Here is a 20,789-nt window from a genome sequence, read left to right as displayed (position 1 = left end):
CAGTATGTTATAAAGTATTATATACATATATACACGCACACACATATATATATATATATATATATATATATTTGCGATATAATCGACGAACGCATTCAAGAGTATATCTATCTTTCGTTCGATAGCGAGATTTTTAAAAACGTTTGAAATATAAAATACCTGCATATATAGTATGTATATAGCTTGTATGTATGTATATTTAATACGGGCGTTTATCGAAAATGCGGGTAAAATGCGTTCCTCCAGCTTATAAATTTTCTTTTTCTCTAATTGAACTTTCGAAATCAAAAATCAACTCTCGAAAGAAGTGTCAGGTATTTGCAATATATTTCTTATTGTAATAAATTAATTCGACATCGAATGTGGACGAAGCGTGTCGCCGATAAATCGTCATGACCCACGTAGGGGTCATCCGTCGAGCGATATAAAACCAACGTGTCATCCGTGTACTTTCATTGGCTAATGGACGGCTCGTAGATCTTGTTGGTGGATCTTACTGTGCATTGAAGTACCACGTGAGATCGTGGATAAATCCTCGTAATGTGAAAAAAAAAAAAAAAAGAAAAAGAGAGAGAAAAAGGAAAAAAAAAAAAAGAACATAGGTACTCCTTCTCTGAAGAAATAGAATTACTATCGAACGTTTTATCGCTTTGTCGATGTTATTTTACCTTTTTCCTTCCTTTTTTCTTTTTTTTCTTTTTTCCTTTTCTTATTGCCATTCTTCGCGTAGATGTCAGAAGACGGTATATAACGAAAGAAAATAAATCCGATTGATTTGAAGGATTTCAAAGTCTAAGAAGAGAATCATATTCGTGTTTAGATAAGAAGTTAATTCTACGATGAGGAAATACGAAACATTATAAGACCATTAATCTCTTTCTCTCACATTCTATTTTGCGTTCGATAACGATAACCACGGACACAATCGCGACCGAGAAAGAGGAAGAGCGTTGCGTCGGCCGTGTGCAAAGTTAACGGCTTTTCGATTGGCGGTTTACTTCTCGATAAACCGCAATCGAGGCGTTGCTATACGTTATAAGCAAGCTTAGGAATTCATGATAGCACGCTGTGCGGTATGCGCAGGTTGTTCGGTAGATTGCTACGAACACTATGAGCCTCATAGTAACGATCATTGGAATTCCTTTTCTTTTCTTTTCTTTTCTTTCTTTTCTTTCCTTTTCTTTTTTTTCTTCTTTTTTTTTTTTCTTTTTTTTTTATTAATTTTGATATAAAGGATAGTCTGTTGATCGATGTCCGAACAACAGTTTCATTAATTGATATGACTATAATATGTTATTGAACGATTAGTCATGTTAAGATTCGCACGTCATAGATTATTAATATCATACTTAACGTATATGATATAGGCTAGTCATGAACTCGAGATGTTGGTCCACCGATATAACCATCTTCAATTCGTTCCAATCGATTGGATACTTTCTTATACAAAGATCTTTATCTCGTAATTATTCCTTCGCATATTTCAATTCCTAATCATCATTGATTCTTTGCTTCTCATATATAAAATTTCTTTCTTAAAATCGATGACTACGTCATCCTCGAACAACGATCGTATTCTTTCGAGGAATAAAAAGAAATCAGATTATTTTCAAATAAATGTTGTAAAGCATTCGTAAAAGCTTTTTCTTTTTTTTTTTTTTTTTTTTTTTTTTTTTTTTTTTTTTGATGTTCGATATTTTGTATCTCACAGTTCCATTGGACGATTCGAACAAGCAGGTGCACCCGTACATTACAATAAAATTCTTAACAAATTTTGCAAGTAACGCAAAATTGTTAAGCATATTTCGATAGTAATAATTTATACGTTCGTTCGCATGAATGAAATTTCATTGGCTGATGCACCCGGTAGTTTTTTATCGTTTCGTGGAAGAAAAAAAAAAGAAAAAAAAAAAAAAAAAGAAAAAGAAATGATGAATAAAGGTATTTGAGAATTTTGAAGAATGAATTAGTTACGAATAAATTAAGATTATCCCCGGTGTAGGCTTATTTGCTTTATTGGTCCTTCGTGTTATTATTCATCGCATTAAAAGGATTCACCGTGATGGAAATGTAAGAAAAGTAAGAAACGAGATGCGAGCTATCAAAGCGAGTATTTCTTTCCGTTCGGCCGGCCGTTTCATGGACGTCATAAAAATTAATAACCGAAACATCGCGACTGCTAGGCCCCTTTTACCCTAGCGTTTCTCTCACTGTCGCTACTGTTGCTGCATGCAACCCGATCATCGCTGTTTTTCTTAGCTACTGGGAGAAGACGAACGGTTCGGTCGTTACGTGCGACGGAGCATGGCGGTTATTAGATACCGCGATTTCGTAGAAGCTGCCACTCTCTTTGACCATATAAATCGTTTTTATTTTACTTTTAACTCTATGTGAAATATCTGTATGCATTATGTATATATATATATATATATATATATATATATATACATACACATTATGTATACGATTTTCTTATATATTTTATTTCTTATAAAAATTTATTAAATATATTTATTATATATATATATATATATATATATATATCTATGTTTATAAATTTACCGTTTTAACTCTTCGGAAGTGAACGATTTCTCTGTAAAATTATTTTAAATTACAGCATAACGATCGACAAGTGAAACTAACGATAAGTAATCTATGCGGAGAGCGTAGAAAAGGATAAAATCTAATTTAAGGTAACGAGATGCGAAGAGGAGAGTGTGTTTCGAAAGGAAGGTATTTCTAAGGAGGTAGCTAAGAACGAGAGAAAAAAAAACATAGAGGTAGAGAAAGAAAGAAAGAAAGAATGAAAGAAAGAAAGAAAGAAAAAGGAAAAAAAGAAAGAAAGAGAAAGAGAGAGAGAGAGAAAGAGAGAGAGAGAGAGAGAGAGACTATTGTCCGTGCAGGATGCAACGCGGAAGAAACGTACTCGTTCGTATGCAAGGCAGTGATGGACGGGGTAGAAGAGGAAGAAGGGAGGGACGACCTGCACCTTTCCAAGAGATAAAGAGTTTCCCATGCGAGAGTGGTCGCTTTTCCAGTTGGTGTTTCTTCGCTCGAGATAGCCAAACACATTTTGCTTCCTTTGCTCGACAATAGAAGCCTTTTAGCAGGGTCTACACCGGATAATTCATGTCGAGCCGGGCAATTAAGACTTAACCTCGCACACGAAACCGTCTATCTCGATCTCCAATTATGTTGCTGGACGTCTATATATGGCTGTCTCTTGGACAACTGTTATTCTTATTAGAAAGTAAGAAAAGAGAGGGAGAGAGAGAGGGAGAGAGAGAGCAAGAGAGAGAAAGAAAATGAAAGAGTAGAAATATAAGTAAACAGAATAAGAAATAACGAAGGAGGTTCTATTCTATGATGTTCCCGTAGTTGAGAAACTTCTTAGAGTTCGGTCGGACTTTGTTATTTCTCTTGTTATCGATTAACATCTTTCAGTGAAGAGAGAAAGGAACGAGAAGGTGTAAGACATTTCATAATTCTTTTTACATACGCAATGAATACGCAAATCGCTTAGGAAATCGAGATTTTTTTTTCTTTTCTTTTCTTTTCTTCTTTCTTTTTTCTTTTTTTTGTTTTGTTTTTAATGGAAGAGAGAAATAAGATTTTAAGAGAATTTTTATCGCACGTAAACCAAAGGATAAATGAATGAACGAAACGAGATATACACCATAATACATTGAATATTTTTCACTGAACTTTTTGAAAAACAATGATATTCCATTATTATTATTGTTGTTATCTTAGTCTATGATCGAGTAGTATCTCCTAATAGAGTCGCTTTGGCTGAAACGTTACAAACATTATAATTTTCTCATCGCATTCAATGTGAAAATCGATATGCTCGTGAATCATAGAACAGCGCTTAGTCTATGTCGCCTAAAAAGGATTGCTCATTCGTAATCAAAACGATTTTCGTGGGGGAGGGGGAGGAAGGGGGAGGGGGAGGGGATATAATTGATGCTTCCGGTTCGCAGGTTGTATTCGTTTTGATCGTTCTTCGTTCTTAGAATAAATCGCACCTCAAACATTTCGTATTAATGGAGAAAAATAATTGTACGTAGTGGCTTAATAAAATATTGCATTGGCCGTATATAATTAATCGCTACTCTAGCAAGAATTATCGTTCGGATTGGCAATGATTATAGTCGCTGCGGTAACTAATATTGTCAGAACTGGCGATAATATTGCCAACTCGACGATAATTTATTGAATCATGATATATCGTATGGCATTATTACGTATAAGCTTTCTTTCTCTCTCTCTCTCTCTCTCTCTCTCTCTTTCTCTTTTTCTTTCAATTTTTCTCTTTCTTTCACTCCCCCACCTTTCTTTTCTCTCCTCTTTCATTCTTTCTCCTATTACATTTAACATTATCAATTCACCATTGTGCAACCGACGTTTACAGCGTAGGGAAGGCTGTATAAATAAAGACCAACAAAAATAACGAACCCGTAGGCGTTCGACGTTAAAGCGTCCCTTTTATTTCCTCGTAAGAGATGCTCCGAGTATAAGGGCTACGTAGATATAAATCGTCTTTCTTTTTCTTCTTCTTCTTCTTCTTCTTCTTCTTCTTCTTCTTCTTCTCCTTTTCCTTCTTCGTCTCATTCATTTTCTTTTTCTTTTTGCTTTTCTAAAGAAATGCGGAAGCACAAGATACGTCTGTTTGAGATAATTTTGAGTTGATATATTTGACACATGAAAAATATTCACTATTGTAATACTTTTATCATCCCTCTATATACCTCTATAATTGAATATATCGATATATAATTCACAAGGAGCCAATTGAAAGTTAAAAAAAAAGTTAAACAGTCTAAACGAATTCGCGCTTGAATTTTCTTGTCCGTATTATACGTTTGTATTTTCTCAATAAGTCGATTAAATAGTAGAATCTCAATTCTGGTATAGAGTTTTGATATACGATTTTTGATGTCGATCGTGTTAAAATCTTTAGCACAATTTCTATCTAGCACGTTTCATTTCTTTCACGCTTTTTTCTTTTTTTTTTTTTTTTCGTTTCGTCGCTTTTGCAATTAAAATCTGTCGATATTTTCATTGTCTTCTTGCTTAATATTTAAGGACAAAAAAAAAAAAAGAAGAGAAAGAGTAAAAGATTGATTGAAAATTGAAAAGAAAAGGAAAGAAAAAGAAACTGAAAAAAAGAAAAATAAGATGACAAAAAAAGATAGTGACACGAAGGATATCTCGATCTATCCTAGAAAGGATGCGATTAAATTAACGAATAAGAAAAAAAAAAAAATTCCTTTTATATATTTACATGATTTTATTATTTAACAATATCGTCGGATAGTTAAAATGTCTTGGATTATAAAATGTAATCGTTCTCTGCTACCGTCGCCATTACCGCCATCGCAGTGGTCGCGCGCGGCTTGGAATTTCACGTGGGCAACTTACAAACGACTTCGCGATTTCTCGTCGCTCAACGTTAGAGAACGAGAAAGAGAAAAAGAACCTATGGTAAATTCTTTTGCACGAATTTACGAGCGTTTTGCGGTACCTACATTTCGAGTCGTGTTTCACGTTACAGCGTACTCTCACCTGACGATAGATTTAAAGAGAGTAAAAAGGAAAAAAAAAAAAAGAAAAGAAATAGAAAAGAGAGGGAAAGAGAAAGAGAGGAAAATAAAAATCAAATGATACTTCTTTATTATCGATATATTTGTTTATTGATATTTATTCCGAAATCCTTAAGGAATGTATAATATTTTAGGAAATGAAAATAAAGTTCATCGATACTTACCTACATCGATATTACTTTCGAGGATCATCGAGAACAATATTTCGCTGGAATGATTTATTTTCATGCGGAATCTCATAGACAATAAATTCAAGAATGATTGTACAACTTGCTTTCGTGCTTTTACATAGAACAGATAACGTACAATGGGTCGAGTTCTGTCGAAGGCGTATCGAAGACGAAATTTGTATGCTAAAACGGTAGCTTAGTTTATTATTTATTCCGCTTTAAGATGTAATATTCCGTAGTAAAGTTTATCTTTTATGGGTTAGCCGTTACGATAAATCCGTTCCCGTTATTATGATGCTGCAGGATTTGTAATAGAACACGATAATTATATTATGAAATACGATGGGCGTAAAATGAAAACCATTGCGTTTAAGAATCGGATGTTCCTTTCATCTTATCATCTTTCGTTAAAGTACCGTGCAAGATGATCATATTCTTTTGCGCTATAATCCAATAAAAGATCTACGGTTAACTTCTACCGATGTAATTCTCTTTAAAATTTATTCCACTCGATCGTTCTTTACTTTGTCCACTAAAACATATTTCGAACTTAACTTAACGACGTTCCCGTGTGAAAAACATAATAGGCTTGTTTCTTTTTTTTTTTTTTTCGTTCATTAGAACGTAACACACTCGAAAGGATAATTAATAGTTGCGGCGATCTAAGAGATCTAATTTCGTCGTACAATTAGAGTTTTACGATGCCTAAGCGAAGACAGTAAATTTAAAGACTGTGTTGCCTTCTAAAACGATGGACGACTTTGTGGGGTAATGCGATCATAGAATGCATTAACAAACTTCGATATATCGTTGTATATCAAAGAAAAAGCGACTGGATTGCATTCTTCGAAATAAGAATGAGATAGCGAAAAGTTTAACGGGAATGAATAAAATCTTATTACGTCATTCGATTCGATTGCGTTAATATGTATAATAGTTATATACATATGTATGTATATTTGAAATCTAAGCGTAACTTCGATTCATTATCGTCGAAAGTTATTCGATTTCGAGGCACGCTCGATCGTAAAAAGTAGCGCTAACGTTTATATTTTACTTTTACGATCAGAAATTGCTCTGATTTATCGCAATGCAAATTCAGCGTCCGCCGGCTAAGCGTGTATAGAAAAGAGTCGGTTTGTAAATGAATAACGAGACTTTTGCATGACATTTGAATGTCGCTAATACCAGTTAATGCTGAATAAATGTCAAGATTCTACAGTATCTTGAAAGGATGATGTCGCATTTGTCACAGTGTCGCACCGTACAGTGTTTCACGTATATGGGCGTTAAAAGAGAGAGAGAGAGAGAGAGAGAAAGAGAGAGAGAAAAAAATCATAACTTCGTATTTGTACAAAGTTTTTTTGTTTGTTTTTTCTTTTTTTCTGTTTGCTTTTTATATAACTAAAACACACAACATTACGTGATTCCTAAAACATGAAAAAAAAATTACTTTCACACGTTATATTAAATCTATATCGGATATATGATACACGTGCATATATTTACATTCGATAATTCTGCATAATGTGATTCGTTTAGTATCAATTAGGTTTTTTTTTTTTTTTTTTTTTTTTATATATTTATAACGTTTTTCTTTTTTGCTCGTTACAAATTGCATTCGATCTTATTGTTCATTCATAATAATAATTTGTTCATTCTTAAGATCCATAGATATTTTAGAAACAATAGAGATTTAATAGATATCGATATGAGAATGTTTATTTTTAATAATAATGAATATTGACATTAATGTAAAGTATAATGTTCCAAGAATAAAAACTAATTATATAAAAAATCATCAAGGAAATTTTTCGTATCTTCTTTTAAAATTAACTTTGAAGTTTAGAAAAATTCTATATAAAAAATTAATTATTATTTCATTAAAATAAGTCAACGTCAATTTTTTAAAAATATTAAAAATGTTAAATCCAGCTTATAAAAATCATACTAAATAAACGAATATTTCGCTTGTGTCACGTGTTTCAAAAAAAAAAAAAAAAAAAAAATGCATTAATTTTTACATTAAACCACCGCGCTTCAATTTTAACAATAAATTGATATATTCAGTAATAGTTAGATAATATCAAAAACTATATTATATTTCTTTATTAAGATATTTTTACATTTGGAATTTTTAAATTCTATCGATAGAGTTCAAATACTTATGTACCGGTGGTGTGTTCATCGGCGAACGTTTAAAATAATGTGTTACGTATACGTTCCCTATTGAGATCACTCCTTACGTAATATCAATTTAAGTAAGAAAGGAAAAAAAGAAGAAGAAAAAAGAAAAAAAGAAAAAAGAAAAAAGAAAAAAATAAACGAGAAAATGACAGGTTCGTTTGACGGTAACGATTTAATGAGAAAAAAAATCGGGTACTAATTTTCAAGTCGACATCGTAGAAAACCATTTACGATTTATCCGTGCTGTTCTTAGCATTCGATCTCCAGCCACCATATATTTATAACTACAGGAGGTTAACGTTACGAAGGCAGTTACCTGTTATCCTACGTTAACTTATGTTCCGACTGAATTGTTGTTTTTTCGTTTGACAACGAAAATTAATTAATTATCAGACCGTGATTAATTTGAGCGCGGACGCGCCGTCATTTCATCTTCACCGCAGGAAATCTATTTTGATGCAGAAAAGAGGACCTTCCACGGTTGCTAGAATTCTTAGAAGGATTACAGTCGTAACGTATATCGTAGTCGTAACATATATATGCATACGTAAGTACGTACGTACGTACATACATGGACCGAGATGTTTTACGCCGTTGTCTCATTCCAAACGCAATTTAACTCGTCCTGGTTGTAACCGTATCTTTCATAGAGAACGGGAACCACCTCGTTAAATGAATTTATTAAAAGTAAACTTGAGAAACGCGTTTACTTGCTAACGCGAAACAAATTCAAAAAGAGTTGCGGTAGGTACGCGCTTGTGAAAAACATCCTGCGATTTGTCACGTGCGAAAGGTCACGTGGTGAGTCTAAGACCATCATTAATTTACTTAACGTACGTTAAAGTAAAGGATAAAAAGAGTAAGGAAATATGAGGATAGGTTGATGTACATGAAGTTACTCTTACGTTTATTATCAGGCTATAAGCATTATTGTTTAATTAAAGATTTTTTTTTTATTCTTATTTCGAGTTTCATGATCAATTTTTCAAGCGGTATAACATTATATTTGTTTATTTCTTGCTTTTGTTTTTTATTTTTTTTTTTCTCTTTTTTTTTCCTCTTTTTTTTCTTTCTTTCTTTCTTTTTTTTTTTTTTTTTTTTTTTTTTTTTTAATATTATTATTTCAAAGAATCGCGAACTTTTGAGGTACTTGAGGTTAACATTTTTGGATCGTCCCGTTCGGCCCTTTTAAGACCATCCTGCCCCTCGTGACGTAAACCATAACGATTTGGTTCACGATCATAAAATTTCGACAATCAACGATCGTAAAACATCGCTATGGTCACCATAGCGAATTTCTTGCCGATACTCGCGGCGCGTTGAGTTCATAAATCTCGTTATGAAATTTGTCGAGGAGTGAACGCCCTTTCGCGGCCGGTTATACTCCGAAGAAGATTTAGAAAGGAAACGACTTGCTAGCACGCACGATCCGTTTATTCTCCTTTATGGGAACAACTTCTGCTATAAAAAAATTCTGCTATAAAAAAAGATGCTTCTTCGTTCCTTTTTCGATTGATCAAACCTATTCATCTTCTATCTCTTTCACTATCTATAAAATTATAGAATTATTTTTATAATTTGTAGAGATTCTAGTTTTTTTTTTGTTTTTTCTTTTCTTTCATTTATCACCACGTTAAGTAAATATTTATTTATTGATTTATTTATTTATTTATCTGAACTTCCTTTCTCCCTCTCTCTCTCTCTCTCTCTCTCTCTCTCTCTCTCTCTTTCTCTCTCCCTTTCTTTTTCTTTTTGCAAAAACATCTTCATCCCGTTTCCAAAGCATCATACGCGAGGGCGGAAAAGAGATGATCGTCGCGAGAGATAAAAACGTGATCCGTATCGGTGGAACTGGCCGCGCATTCCATCGTACTGTTACAAGCCGCGGAACAGCCAGAGACGCCGCCTTTAACCCGAGTTTGCACTCCCTGGAATCCGTCCAACGACTGGGACGAAGAGAACGGTGGAAAAGAGCACGTCACGAATACGGGATCAAGAAGACACAGTTCATTCTCCGTTCTATCCTCAAACCTTGATAAACCTTCTCTTTCTTTTTTCAAATTAGGTCGATGGAATTTCATTTAACGACAATAATAATATTATTACGATTTAAAAAATATCCCTTCACGTAAAAAGATCGAAGAAGGTCCTTTTTCATTTTTCATTTTTCTTTTTTCTTTCTTCTTTCGTAAATGAACTTTTACGATTAGTTTCGTCAAATGAACTCCTACGTAGAAAGATTTTCCTATCGTTTCTATCCGCTCGACAGGAAATACTTTGTCGCCATAATACGACGAATAAATCAGAGAAAGATACAACTTGCAGTTACCTCATGACGTTATACCGTTTAACGATGGCTGTCTATCACGACTGATTGATGTTTAAGGTGTTGCTCGAAGACACATCTTTTTTCTTTTTTTCCCTTTTTTTTCTTTCTTGTCTATTTTTCTTTTTCTTTTTTTCTTTCTTTTTTTTTTTCTTTTCCTTCAACTTTTCCAACCGACGGACGATAGATACGACGATAGCTTTTAATAGTTCGTTATCTGTTCGATAGAAATTTGGATGTACGACTTGTGGCAATACGTAATACAAGAAAGTGTCAAATAACTTTACGAGATCATTCATTTTCGAGATATGAATAAAACTCGTTTGGTGACCATGGCCATTACGTGATGCTAGAAGAGAGATAGAGAGATAGAGATAGAGATAGAGATAGAGAGAGAGAGAGAGAGAGAGAGAGAGAGAGAGAGAGAGATTTCGTATTATAGATCGCAGCTTGGTGAATATATACGTAGTCGATGGTACGTAATAAATAATATCCTGAGTAGAGAAATATTCATAGTTGCGTACCGAGGCACTGAAGAATGCGACACTTACTGCTTGGAGACCGAGATCGAGGAACGCCAGTGATAGTTCACGAGTGTCTAGTAAATTCTCATAGGAGATACATTGAAATTTATATTGAAGTATTTGTTTGTCAAGATGAATTGACTTTCCATCGAATCTTATTTAATTTTTTCTTTCACTTTTACCGTTTCAAACAAATCAAGTGTTTTTATTTATAAAGAAGAAACAACGAAGGAAAGGAGAAAAAGAAAATAACGAAGGGAGAGAGAGAGAGAGAGAGAGAGAGGGAAATAGAAATGAAGAGATACGAAATACGAAAGATTCACACTGTTGCGCGATAAATTAAGCTCGGCGAGTAGTTTCTCTCTTGCTCTTCTTAAAATAGCGATCTCTTCATTCTAAAGCGAAGTAGCAACTAGAACCGGCGAGGTATAAAGGAGAAGTAGCAACTTACCACCAGGGTTGCGTGAAGTTCACGTGGTAATATGCGATTGGTCACGCACTATGAATAATTTTTAAAGAGACATTCCTAATTAATTACGGTCATGATCTCTGATATATAAATTAATTATCTATACATGTATATATATATATATACATTTATAGATACGTTCCATTTCCGGTTGATTGTGGATCGAAGATAATTAGAGAAACAGTCAGGTAAATGATATATATACGTATGTAAGAGCATGAAATGGCTCGTAGAATGATGTGAAATATTGTATTAGTTTCTTTTTTTTCTTTTTCTCTCCCCCCCCTTTTCTTTTTTATTTTTTCCGTTACAATAAACGAGAATCGTATTAAGCGACGGGGTCCACTGAGTTTCCTCGTGATTGGGAAAATATTCGAGACGTTGAGCTTGCGCCAAGGTCTAGAAATAATTTTGGTTTCGGAGAAGGAAGGATGATCTTTTCGAGGAATCCATACTAAGGCGGTGTATAGTGTGTCGTATATGCGCACATAGATAGATAGTTATATTCTAGCAGCTAGGAATCTCGACTCTTCGTGCATGAACAGTCAGGGGGTCGTATGAAAGGCGGCAGGGTCGTAGCCACAGTGGGCAGTCCTCGTGCTGTCAGTACGCAAGAAATATAGTCGTACGCATAGGAGCGTGCAAGGCGTAATGACTACACGTGAAACGTATCGCCGCGGGTAGCTGCGCCGCCTCGCTAATTACACGTAATTATCGTGCCGCGGCAGCGGCCGACGAGAGCGCAGAGAAGAAGAGAAGGAGGAGGAATAGGAGGAAGAGGAAGAAGAAGAAGAAGAAGAAGAAGAAGAAGAAGAAGAAGAAGAAGAAGAAGAAGAAGAAGAAGAAGAAGAAAAAGGTACGAGGTGCCATCATTGAGAGAGGAAGAGGAGGACCCATGGCTACTGAAATTACTCGAACATTTTGATAGACAGTTCTTTTCCCTTTATTCGAAAGATAACGTTTGTCGAATGATATATTTTTTCTCTTAGCCAATCTCTTCACGGTAAAATGTGAAGAAATGTAAGGATGATATCCTTCCCGAAAAGGTAATTACGTGTGACAAATGTACGAAAAGATATCTCGAATAGATATTTAGTGCGTGTTAAGTTTGTCGATGGTGTTCATCGAGATAGAGAGTATTAAAAGCAATGAGAAATGATCATAAATTATGACTCTCCGATCGTTCGTTAACTCCTTACGATTTTTCACTATTGCAGATTTATCGAGTATACCGTTTAAATGTTTATATTTTGTATGCCAAAGGAATATATAAGGGTTTGTTACCATAGTAAGACGTTGCGTGCTTTGCGTTAAGACTAGACGTTACCTTTGCGATCTTTATCTTTCCTGAAAGATCGAGCGAATTTTTTTCTTTTTTTTTTTTTTTTTTTTTTTTCTTTCTTTCCCTCTCCTCCCCTTCCCCTTACTCCATCGTTTTAACTTGATAAAGAGATACGCGTGATTTAAATCGTCCTGCAAGGATATTCGAATTTATAAATCGCGATGAAGTTCAACGAAGATAAGTTTCTCCCTGGGAGTGCGTTAAGTGACCGTTTTAATCGCGATAAGCCCTTGTTTCTAGATATCGTAAGCATCAATTGCAACGGTTAAGATTTAAAGAGTTCACCCGGCGAGTCTAACCGAAGAATAAAGGAAAAAAAAGAAAAGAAAAGAAAAGACTTTAACGATCGCGATTAATTCACTCATTGTGCTACATGTTGCCCCTTTTGTCTTCCGGGATCGACTGGTAAATAAAATTCTCTTTAACAAACGCCTCCATCATTTCTCCTCGTTGACGGTCAACAGCTTGCTTTATTATTGAAAACCGTCATAAAGTTATGACGATCTAATCTTTCACATGTCTTCTAATATTCAGCAAGACAAAGTGGTTAAAGAAATAAACTGGATGATCAAAGAATGCGTTGTATTCTTTAGAAATTGTAGACATAAATTCATTAAGTCCGTGTTCCCAATCATACTATTTACATTCTTTAATGGGCTACAAAGATATATGGGCACGAAAGTATAATGAACGGATTAATCGACATTTATTTTCAAGTCTTAATTTTCATTGGCGACATTATCGATGATTGGCCATTGTAAAGGCGGTACCTTTGAATTCGATTTTTTTTTTTTTTTTTTTTTTTTTATTCACACGATGAACACTCTGATGTAGAAGACTCGATCGTTGGAATGCTGGATCATTTACGAAGTGTTCCTTGCCTTGTGGAATCTCCGGCGTCTTTAACTCGTACCGATCTTTAATCAAAGACAGGAAGAGTGAGTGAGTGAGGAAGAGTATGAGTGAGAGAAAGAGAGAGAGAGAGAGAGAGAGAAAGAGAGAGAGTGAGAGAAATGTGAAAAGGGATGGAGGAGAGATATATCGAGATAGCTCTTCTTTTCCTACGGATGATTATTCTTTCCGTTTCCTGGCACGCAGTAAACAGTCTATGATTAAACCAGTAAAAATGTAGAGATTAATTTTTCGATATATCGTAAAGATATGAATATCATAAAAAAGAAAAAGGAAAAAGAAAATTGATATTTAAGGTCGATCGACGTTTAGATAAAATGAACTCTTCGAAGTTATTTGGCATCAAAATTAATCGACTAGGATGCAACCAACGATGTGGGCCTGTTCCAAAGTTGAGATAAGACGTGCTACCATATAAAGTTACGGAATGCATGGATCGTCTGGCAGCTGCGGTAGCCCTTAACGAGGGCATAAGGGATATCGGTTATTTTTTTTTTTCGAGGGAAACCAGCCCTTTTTCGCGCGTCGACAAAATCAAATGCGGGAACGTCGTTGTCGATGGTAGAAACGGACGAACGAAGAAAGCGAAGAGTCGACTATCGTCCGCTAATATCGTATGTTAATGCGTGTCGTGTCATGTGCATCGACCACGTTTCTCCATCCTCCAGGTGCAATTTTTGTATTAATGTTCGACGAACTGGTATCGAGGAAAGAAACCAGATACATTTGGTACGCCTTAAGCGCTTTATTAATTCTCTAGCGGCACAAATACGACGGTGGCAATTTAAGATGGCAGCGATACACTCGGTGAGTGATCGAATAAACTTAAAGGCGACCGCTGATATGCCAACGAGTCGATGTAATTTTCCTAAGAGGAAAGAAGAACAAGAAGGAAGAAAAAAAAAAAAAATATATATATATATATATATATATATATATATATATATATATATGAAAGAAGAGAACGTGAAAGTTCTTTTTTCTTTTTCCTTTCTTTTCTTCTTTTTTCTTTTCTTTTTTTTTCTTTTTTTTTCTTTCTTTTTTAAGATAATCGCAAAAATTGTATACCGATAAAATAATTTGTACGGCGATGTTAAAACGTAAGAAACTGCGGACTAAATGTTTTTTGTCTTATAAGAACGAAGTTATAAGGGGAAAAAAAAAAAAAAAAAAGAAAAAAAAACGAGAGAAAGAGAACGTAGATAACGAATATAGATCCGTTTCTCCTCCAGAGAATCGAAACGATATGGATCGTCGGATCGACGTAATTAAAGCAACAAATTCTGGTGTGCCCGCAGGCAGCTTGGCACCCGATGTCCCAAGCGTTTCCTATCGCGCGGTGATCGCTCTTCTTGATGGATCGGTACAGGTGCGTGCCTCGATATGGGACTACGGTTGTCCTGCATCACCCGCTCTCCTTCCTTCTTTCTCTTCTTTTCTCTTCCCTTCTCTCTTTCTCTTCTGCTTGACGACCGATTCAACAACTTATAATATAAAATCTATAGTCTGTACGTTTTACGAGCTTAACGATCGATCTTTATAGTTGATCGTCGACTAAACGAAAATTTCCATAATTAATAAATACCATTTCGAAGGAGGGACATTCTAATTTTTTCTTTTATCTAAACGATTTCTTTACCGATGGATAACATTGTCAGAAATTAATCAGACGTAAAACGTGTCTTCGATCCATTAACTCGCACGATAGAATCGATCGGATCGGGGTAAAAGAATTTTTGTAATTGGTCGTACGGAAACGATGAATGTTTCCTAACGAGTTACTTCTCGTAGCTTTAATTTATTATTTGATCTTCACGCGCCAATAACGAACGATGTTCGCGTCGTGTACTCGTCGAGGAGAAGGCAACGATCGAATGACTTCCCCGAACGAATCGGAGAGGCTCATATCACGAGGCCTTAATTCGCGCCAATTTCAAGTACCTACGTCTTAATTAGTCGCGATCCATTCGATCGTGAATTAAATGAGATTGGAGTCGTTTAATTAAATCAAGAGCAATCAGTGAATCTCGTCGTTTCCTTTCGAAAGTTTTTTACGTTTACGTTTTCGTTTCTCCTTTTTCCTTTTTTTCTACATCTTTTTCTTTTCTTTTTACGTTGTAAATATATCTTTTATTTTTACGTTTTTACATGTATTTTAATTAAAAATTTAGATAGATCATAAGTTGAATCGCGACAGTGTACGCAGATGCACATGAACGTTATAACACAGACGCTATAGCAGGACGTATGCCAACATATAAGCGACACCATCGAAAATTGCGATCGAGCAAGCCACGTTTAGCGACTCGACTTACGAGATCCCTGATCGTAGATTAAGACGCGACGGACACACGCGTGTGCGCGCACGTGAGTAATACGTGCTTGCGCGTCATTCCGAAAAACAACGAGAGACAATAATGACGGTGCCAGCTAGTAGCCCCTGTTCGAGAACAACATGACGACGACGACGACGACGACGACGACGATGAGGAGGAGGAGAGTCACGGTTTTTGAGAGGAAAAAAAAAAGAATGTACCAAGTCAAAAAGCGCGTCGATGTTTCGTTCGCACCTGGTGTTATTCGCTATCGAATCAATCTTAACGAGATCGTTTTCAATATTTCTAGATGTTAAGGCCAGTGAGAATGATCGTTAAGAAAACTAACTCTTGATTAGGTTATTTCGAACGGTGTAAAATGCCGAAAGGATCAAAAAATTTCAATCGCAATTTAAATGTATTAGCATGCAAAATGAAGATACAAAAGGAGAAAAAAGAAAAAGATTACAAGTCAATCTATCATGATAAAATGGAGAAATATCGATTTCTACAACGAACAAAGAAAACTCAAAGAACTATCATGCAATCATATCGAAGCAATTGGTACGACGATTCGTTCGTGATTCGTATCGAGATCGGTGACTCCAGTTTGAAATCTTCGCAGATATTATGCAAAATAGAGGGGCACTGTAGATATTAATCATCGGGAAACGATCGGATCAATTATTTTAATAGCTATATTTATTACGTGCATGCAGGATGTATGCACCAGACTTCATTTCGAGAATCGACGTGCGTGAATACGACCTTGATCTTGTCGATGATCTATTTCGAAAAATTTTTTAATTGTTCTCATAAATTTTTTTAAATACTGTCAAAGTAGCAACGTCTCATTCGTTTCGATAACTCGAGCGATCTTCTGTTTATCTCGAGAAGAAAGAAATGAAAAAAAAAAAAGAAAAAGAAGAAAAAGAAAGAAAGAAAGAAAGAAAGAAAGAAAGAAAGAAAGAAAGAAAGAAAGAAAGAAAGTAGAAGGGTATGCCCAGAGTATGGGATAAGATAAACGTCTTTATTTCGTAGATCATCGCGTGAGATCTATGAAGGACAAGACTTTGAAAGGATCGTATCACGCGAGTTCGCTTTCGTGGTGCCGCGCGTGTAAAGATTTGTTCGTGCAAATGACTATGTGCTTATGTTAGATACACGAACGAAAGTATCGTCGAGGAGTCGCATCGTGCAGGTAGAGAACGTTCATCATTTTCTCCAATCGTTCCGGTCTCTCCCTCAGTTGGAAGACATTTTTCTCAGCTCCTCGACTGGTTTTAAATCCGTTTCTACGCGCGGTTAAGTCCTTGATTACCGATACTAGAAACTAACGCCATGATAAACTATATACCATTGGAACACTACCCGAGCCGAAGCACTCGCGATAATTGCCCGATTATGCTGCCTGCTCTGATTGCGATTCTCGTTATAGAGGCGAATGCCTAAGACATTTATGGCCATTTCTTTAGTTGTTCTTTTTGTCAGGTGTTAAGGCTCGCATGAATCTTCTTCGTTGGATAATCGGCGAATGTCCGACGTTGAATGGGAAACCGTGATCGTTAATCAAGTCGTTAGATACGTTCTAAGATTTCTTGATATTTTCCTCGATCAAACATTTCATTTTATTTCATTTTCTACGTTTAAATTAAATTGAAAAAGTGATTAAAAGAAAGGATGAATCATATATCTACTTCGGAAACTGTTTCTCCTTTTCTTTTTTCTTTTCTTTTTTTTCTTCTTTTTTTTTTTTTTTTTTTTTTTTTTTTTTTTTTTTTCGTCATCCTCATTATCCAGTATCCATCAATCTATTTTAAAATGATTCAGTATCCCTATTGGCCCGCATAAGTAATATGGACGAATGTGCCCGCACTTTAGCGTGCTTCCGCGCGTCTCTAAATGAACGGTCTTTCAAAATGATCGCTCATAGTATAGAGCAAAAGCGAAACGACCGAGGATCATTTTCTCGCAGCACCTTTACTTGGTACACCTATACTTCGGCTTCAGTTCGAGCTTACGGGTCTTTATCGTTCTCGACCATCGTAATGGCGATTCAGCGGAGCCAGCCCTTTAATGATAGGTCGTAAGCAAGTTTTTCTTCGGTTGATTGTACGGAGGCACACGACTTAAAACTAAATTCGCGAAACAAGCTTTTCGCTGATTATGAAAACTCACCGGCGTTGTCCTATAAACTTTTTTCCGTGTTAACTACTTTCCTCACTTTTTATCGGGGGATGAAGGGTTGGGGGGGGGGGGGGGGGGGAATAGGGGATGGAGCTCCAAGGGTTATCGAACTTTCAATTTCTTTAACATTCTTATCGTGTTAACAAAAGAGTATAATCCATTTATTATACCTTTAATAATATACTTTGATCTTTACGTATATACATCGTATTACGTATTTGTAATCGTAGAACCTTGAATAACACTTGACTGAAATATAAGATTCTCAAGTATATCAGAAGTTCGAGAATAGCGGCTAATTTGCTTAGTGTTCATTACGATCGTTTTCTCGCTTCTGCAAAAGAAGGAAGAGTCACGATCGCGAACTCTTTCAACGAGGAGTGAACGACCCAGATCTTAATCGTCGTTACGAAAAGGTCGGCCAGCGTGGGTGTCAAAAGAGCATGGCGTTCGAACGATATCGCGAAAGAGCGATCTCGTTTGGTCGTTTCGTAGCGCCCCGAGCTGAATATAAACGGGATTTCCTAAGCGGCGTATTTATTGTAACGCTCCTCGCTCGGATTAATAACTTCCTCGCTTTTATCATCTTTCAAAGCTCGTTCCTTTTACGAGCAGAGCCCGTAATTCTTTACGGTCGAGATAGCGGAAGGCTTCTGTTTTCGTCATGTCTCTCTCTCTCTCTCTCTCTCTTTTTCGCTCTCTCTCTTTCTTTCTCTCTCCTTTTTCCTTTGATTCTTCCTCATTATTTCTAAAAGTAAATGAGAATTGTAAATCGAGGACAAGATGTGAACGAGGTGACCCAATCAGGTGACCTACGTGTATCATTCAGAATTATCACGAATCGTAAGTAACTACTCGTTGTCTCTTGCCAACTACGATGTGCGTGGTATGGAATTACAATCAGTAGATAGATCATTATCTGGCAACGTGTTTTCTGCACGCAATTATTCTTATAACTTTCTTTTAGCCGAAAATATTACTGAAATATTCGAACGCCTTGTTCATTTCTTAGATCGTTTCGCGTATCATTTCGTAAGTCACGAACTATGCGTATCGTTCGAGGGATCTAAACGACGTGCGAGCTCGTAACGTCGTAGAGAAGAGAAGCGATGTAAGAAGAGAAAAGTTTAAAGAAAAAAAAAGAGAGAGAGAGAGAGAGAGAGAGAGAGAGAGAAGAAAAAAAATAAGAAAGTGAAGGCAGAAAAGAAGTAGCGGAGAGAAAGAGAGAGAGAGAGAGAGAGAGAGAGAGAGAGAGTAAAAGGGCGTAGCACTTGTTCCAGGCACGCGTATCGCACTTCCAATTTATTTTATGCTCGTCGGGGGATCATTACCTGCGAATACGCTCTACTATCAAGTTAATAAGCGTTACCGTGGCCGTTCGATCGTACAAGTTTATGAGCTTACGCAAAAGGAACGTGCGAAGGAAACGCGTTTTCTCAAATCCCACGCTCCCTTCTCCGATTACTTCTTAGTGCGTTAGTTATATCTGTGTACGTGTATGTATGTATGTATGTCTCGGATATTAGAGAAGGAGATAGATAGATGCCACGGGTTGTTTCTATGGGTTGTTCTCGCGCAATCAGCTATGCTATGCGCTTTTAAAACGTAAACGCGAAAAATGACTTTGTCCCGATAGAAATGGTGGTCTCCGGTTACAATAATTTCTCAAGAAATCTTTTCTTAGTAGAAATATGTAGTACCCTGTGACGTTTAAAACGATCAAACCACAGTATAGTACTCCTGTATCGAATACAAACGTAGAGATCGTAAAACGATTGGTAGATGTATTAGGATAGTTCGAATTAATCGAGAGCAAAGATTTTTCTTGGTATCGACGTCGGGGGAATGTATTTTACGATGTTCTGGAAAATAATTTCGTGTTTCTAGGATCGAACGAAAGTAACGAGACATTTGTAGTACCGACAATATCCCCCCGACATGTATCCCGCTTTGGTATTAGAAGTAAACGGCGTAATACCGACACGGTAGTCATCCTCCTTAACTTAAATCACGTCTACATACATGCGGCTCACCAGGTCCTGTCGTCGTCGTCGTCGTCGTCGTCGTCGTCGTCGTCGTCGTCGTCGTCGTCGCCGTCGTCGTTTTCCAAGCGGCTCCTTAGACCGAGCATAATGACGCAATAAATTACACCACTTTGTGAATGCAGTTAAAACCACTATTATACGCTAGTATCCATAACTAGTTGCCCGTAGATAAGAAAGGGAAGAAACAAAAAGGGAAGGGAATAAAGTTCCATCTGTAATAGAAAGAAAAAGAAAATTGTGATCGTCGAAGAAGGACAAATTTCTGTTTCGTTCCATTCCGTTTTGTTCAGTCCAGTCCAGTCCAGTCCAGTCCAGTCCAGTTCAGTCCATTTTATTATCCGACGCACGGTACGAAAATGTCGCGTAAAAATTCAAGTCACAAGCCGTTAGAAAATTCTCGCTTCATTTTCATTTCAATTGTTTAACGAGCCGATCGAGATATCGTAAGCACGTATATATGTATATAAGCATTACATAGAAGAATAATGACGACGATCGAACGTCAAGACGCGAAGATTAAAATTACTTTAAAGGCGCATTTAATAAATGCCTCGGGCGTCCTCCCACACGACGAAGGACGAAATAAATCATGAAGGATCCACGCTCATAGGCGCCGAGCGCGTGGGTGTTCGTTCTTCGAATCTTAGCTATCCTTCCTTTCTCTTCCTACTCCTTACCTTTCTCGAATTTAACTGAACCATTTAGC

At 36.2% G+C, this 20,789-nt stretch overlaps 1 protein-coding gene and 1 long non-coding RNA gene across 9 annotated transcripts in view; one reads left to right on the top strand and one right to left on the bottom strand.

Annotated features, from left to right (window-relative positions):
• The window catches only part of LOC124946845 (UPF0489 protein C5orf22 homolog), a 447,955-nt gene that overhangs the window by 58,243 nt on the left and 368,923 nt on the right, over positions 1-20,789 (top strand). The gene's annotated exons all lie outside the window — the stretch shown is intronic.
• Positions 13,079-20,789, bottom strand: part of LOC124946854 — a 10,073-nt gene continuing 2,362 nt past the window's right edge. Inside the window, exons 2-3 of the long non-coding RNA XR_007100219.1 lie at positions 20,072-20,295; positions 13,079-13,541 (exon numbers count right to left, since the gene is read on the bottom strand). This is a non-coding gene — a long non-coding RNA (uncharacterized LOC124946854). The remainder of the gene's footprint in view (positions 13,542-20,071; positions 20,296-20,789) is intronic.

This window comes from Vespa velutina, chromosome 2, assembly GCF_912470025.1.
Source record: "Vespa velutina chromosome 2, iVesVel2.1, whole genome shotgun sequence".
NCBI lineage: Eukaryota > Metazoa > Arthropoda > Insecta > Hymenoptera > Vespidae > Vespa > Vespa velutina.
Note: the sequence above shows the minus strand (reverse complement) of the source record. Positions and strands in the feature narration are given on the sequence as shown.